Consider the following 5077-nt stretch of genomic DNA (forward strand, 5'->3'; position numbering starts at 1 on the left):
TACTACAAAATAAGAGAATAAATGGGCATAGAAAAGGATAATGGGAATATTTGAAGAACATTTAGAATTTAAATTCTGAAAAAAAATTTTAGAAGCAGGTGTCTCTCTTCTTTATATAATTAAAAGCTAACTGTAAAGAATCAGAGACTTGGCTGCTCCAGTACAGGGTTGTACTCATATCTGCTAGCGTTCTCTTAAGTGTCTACAGGACCCTCTTCAGTGTCTACAGACCCTCTTTCCTTCCTTCCTTCTCAGCAATCTGACTGCCAGAAGTTCACCATGTCTATTCTCAAGATCCATGCCAGAGCCATCTTTGACTCCTGTGAGAATCCCACTCTTGAGATGGATCTGTACACCACAACAAAATGTCTTTTCTGAACTTCAGCTGCCCAGCGGTGTGTCCACTGGCATTTACAAGAACATAGAACTCTGAGACAATGATAAGACCCTCTTCATGGGGAAGGGTGTCTCACAGGCTGTTGAGACACTATTGCACCTGCTCTGGATAGCAAGAAAGTGAATGCTGTGGAGCAAGAGAAGATTGACCAGCTAATGATCTAGATGGACAGCATGGAGAATAAATCTAAATTGGTGCAAATGCCATCCTAGGAGTGTCCCTGGCTGTCTGCAAAGCTGGTGCTGTGGAAATGGGGGTGCCCCTTTATTGTCACATTGCTGACTTAGCCAGCAACCCTGAAGTCATCCTGCCAGTCTCAGCTTTCAATGTGATTAATGGTGGTTCTCATGCTGGCAACAAACTGGCCATGCAAGGGTTCATGATCCTGCCTGAGGGCACATCCAGTTTCCGGGAAGCCATGAGCATTGGAGCAGAGGTTCACCACAACTTGAAGAATGTCATCAAGGAGAAGTACGAGAAGGACACCACCAATGTGGGTGATGAGGGTGGAGTCACACCTAACATCCTGATAAACAAGAGAAGCACTGGAGCTGCTCAAGCCTGCAATTGCAAAGGCCTGCTATGCTGACCAGGTTGTCATTGGCATGGATGTGGCTGCCTCCGAGTTCTACAGGTCTGACAAGTATGACCTGAACTTCAAGTCTCCAGATGACCCTAGCAGGTACATCACACATGACCAGCTGACCAACCGGTATTAAGTCCTTTATCCAGGACTACCCAGAGGTGCCCATTGAAGACCCCTTTGACCAGGACAACGGGTCGGATGCTTGGCCGAATTTCATAGCTTCTAGGTGGTGGGTGATGACCTCACTGTGACTAACCCTAAATGGATTGCCAAGGCTGCAGGCAAGAAGTCCTGCAACTGCCTCCTGCTCAAAGTGAACCAGATCAGCTCTGTGACTGACTCTATGTAGACCTGTAAGCTAGCCCAGTTCAATGGCGGGGGTGTCATGGTGTCCCACCGATCTGGGGAGACCTGAGGACACTTTCATTGCTGACCTGGTGGTGAATCTCTGCCCTGGGCAGATCAAGACTCCTGCCCCTTGCCAATCTGAGTGCCTGGCCAATTATAATCAAATCCTTCGAATTGAGGAAGAGCTGGGCAGCAAAAGCCAAGTTTGCTGGCAGGTTCTTCAGGAACCCCTTGAAGTAAAGCATGGACTGGAGAGCCTGGAGCTACCAGCTGCTTAGGTCCTCTGTCCCTGATGTCATCCAGGCAGCTCAAGGCTGGCCCAGTGTTTGCCCCCCCCCCCCCCATGCCACTGCTTCCTTAGACTTCCACACCTGGCTACCTGCTGGAGACCCCAGCTTTGTAATCATGGGATTGGTCTGAATCATTGTTTCTGTCACCTGACTTCCCAGCTAGTGTCTGGAGCCCTTGGAACTCCAATGTAATCTCTAGAGTACCTACCATCATGACTCCCCCAGTGGTTTACATGCATAAAGAAAAGCCGCAAAAGCATCCCCCCCCCCCACACACACACACAAGAATCAGAGACTTTAAAAAGCATGTAATTAAAGTACGTAATTAAATCAGACACTAAGTCTGTGGAACTTCACATAGGACTTTACAGTTTCATTATCAATTATATTTTATGTACTTATCTACCACACAAAGAATAAATTCAGTGGCAGAGTTGAAACTAGAAAAACAATTAGCTTTATGCATTTTTTATGACTCATGTCTATATTACCAAGATTTCGTATTTTCTCACCTACTAACGCTGTAGAATTCCTCAAATATAAACATTGATCATTTATTTCCTGCCCTGAGAACTATTCCTTACTATGATCATCAGGACTCAAATCCAGTAGAAATAAGACAGGATACAAAATATCACTGTTTTATTATAGTTCCCTGGAAAATTCCGTCACACTACAAGGCACAGAAATTAGAAAGCTTGCTAGAGCAAACGTCTGTGGAGCCTGGGAAACCCATGCTTCTTGCCATCTCTAGACAAACAAACAAACAAACAAAAATAACATTTTATTAGCATTTTTATTTTTCATATTAATATAATGTTATCATTTCCCCCTGCCTTTCCTCACTTAAACCCTTCCAATGCCACTTTGGCCTCTTACTCTCTCTTATGTTCATGGCCTCTTTTCTTTTTTAATTGTTGCTGTATACTCAGGGCTGACCCTTTGGTATCGGCTAACTGATAGGATCTTCCCTGGTGTAGGATATTTCTCCTACTCTCAGAATTTTTTAGTTGCCTGTCATTCTTAGTCTAGGGTTGAAACCTCATGATGAGACTCTTGATTGGTGTAGCTTCTCTGACACATTTAAATACACACAATTTCATAGTAATCTGAAGTCTATTCCTTTGGCTCCTTAGTCTTTCTCTCTTTTCATACCTAGTGATACCTGAGGCTCACATGCAAGAGCCGTGTTGTAGTTAGGACTGGGCTCCACAACTCTGCATTTTGATGTGTGTGGTTTTCTGTAGTGGTCTCCTCTGCGGCAAAGAGAAGTTTTCTTGGTGAGTGTTGAGAACTATGCTCCTTGTGGTCTAGTTGATAAATATTTAGAGTGATATACATGCTGGTTTGGTAAAATGGCAGTTGTAGTTTTCTTTCAAGATCTGTGATTTCACTAGTCCTGCATGGTTAGCTAGGTTTCCAGTATCCCATATAATTTCCTTGTTGCTCAAATTTTAAGTCCCATTAGAGAGTGGTTGTTTCCCACCATGATGTGGGCGCTACTATTATACCTTTATTGTTTATTGGTTGATTGCATCCTGTGGAAGCTTCCATGGTATCTTCCAGTAGTCCTGAGGGAAGAAACTTTCAGGTCAGATCCAGCTCAGGTATAATTAACTTTTTAAAAGAACATTTCAAATCAGAATTGTACAGAAGAAATGTGTTGTAACAGTCTCGTTAACATCATGCTATTGTTAGAGATCAACCTATCCCTTGGGTGAATGCCTTTCTATATGCATGCCTTTACTGTCATGGGATATATTGTTTTGGATACTGTAGGCTCCAGATGGGTAGAGTTCAACTCACTGGAGTGCCGGGCAAGCAGAAGAAATCTTCTTACTGTCAAGGGAAGTCAACTAATGTTTTAAAAGACATACTAAACTTTAGATATGATGAAATTTTAGATAAACAGTATTGAGACAGCTTAGATGTGACAACTAGGATTTCAAGGGGAAAACAAGGGATCAGAGTGAGGAAAACTCACTGTGGTCATTAGCATGGATTTCACAGTGAGAAGCAGTGATACTGGCAAAACTGATATCCACTCATTATTTTTAAGAGATTCCCCAGAAATCAAAACTATCTCCCAGCCTAGTCAAAACAAAACAATAATGAGAGTCAGGCCACTGCCATGGAAAAGAGAAACACCTGGAGTGATTGGGCTCGTCTTACTTTAGTAACATGATTTTCTACGCCTCATCCCACTATGTATGCCATGTTTGTTTACGTAGTGTGTAAAAGTAACTACGTAGGTCTAGACATAACTAAATCTTCTTGTTAAACAAAACTAGGCTCATCTCCACAAAAATACACTGCAGCGCTTCACACAATAGGATCAGAGCAACTGCGAGAGGCTCAATCAGGAACATTGAAGATACAGAGATGGCACATGTAATCATACGCTACATTTGGATATTTATAAAGCAAAGTTTACATATAATCAGCTCCTTGGACAATTTGAGAAGCATCTCTTCATCTCCCCTCTCTTTTTTTTCCTTCCCAGCAGATCTCTGATGACTTATCCTGTAATTATACAATAAGTAGAATTTAATATTTAATTGTTGGAGTAAAATATGTTTAAATTTTCACATTACAAAACCAATGAAAGAATATATTCTACCTATTTTATTTTATTTATTATTTTTTTCCTAGGCTGTGAGCCATGCTTGATTTACATATCTCGACCAGCTGAAAATTACATCTGTTCCTTTGGTCCAGTTTTGAAGTTCCCAGCATTAGCAGTATGACCACAGAGATCTAAGATTTGATGTTTTATTTGATTTCTGTGTGTTTGTTTTAATGGAAAAGTAGAAAGGGAGGGGAATATTTGATTTGCTGTCTCGCCAACACAATTCTAAAAAGCATTAAGCTGAAACTGGTACAAGTGTTTATTTTCTGACTCTCTCTTGTATAATGGGAACAGTCAAGACCTGAACATGAGTCGATATAAGGTTTGCGGTTTTTTGATAAGCGCATCAGCCAGCAGATAGAATAAACCCCAGTGACAGCTGTGATGGTTCTTGGAATCCGACAGCCTTCAATCACATGTTCCCTGTAGCGTATGGACACAGCGCTAGAACAGGGTCAGGGATTATGGCAAATGTTGAATGTCTCTGAGCTATGTGAAATTTCTCTCTGTGGACCCGTGCCTAACAACCATTACATCAAACCACAGGTACAATGAAGCCCATTTTCCTGTTTGACAGGGTACTGCGGTCACTCTGGAGGAAAAACCTTACGCTGTTGCTGGCTGGGAAAGACATCTCTCTAAAAGCTTAAGGATTTCAAACATAGAATCTGGAGCACTTGGGGCTATTCCAGTCACAGGCTATAAAGCAATGATTTTTCCCCCCTGGTGTTATATATTATTCGTTATACTGTGATGTCTTTAAATGAGGAAACTTAACATAGTAATAATCCTAGCTAAAAACTACATTTTTATAGAAATTCTTATAA

The 5077-nt window shown here is 41.7% G+C and overlaps 1 pseudogene; it reads left to right on the plus strand.

Annotated features, from left to right (window-relative positions):
• The first annotated feature begins 222 nt into the window (after positions 1-222).
• LOC127683561 (alpha-enolase-like) lies at positions 223-1571 on the plus strand (annotated as a pseudogene).
• Positions 1572-5077: the final 3506 nt, after the last annotated feature.

The sequence above is a fragment of the Apodemus sylvaticus genome, chromosome 4 (genome assembly GCF_947179515.1).
Source record: "Apodemus sylvaticus chromosome 4, mApoSyl1.1, whole genome shotgun sequence".
In the NCBI taxonomy this organism is placed as follows: Eukaryota; Metazoa; Chordata; class Mammalia; order Rodentia; family Muridae; genus Apodemus; species Apodemus sylvaticus.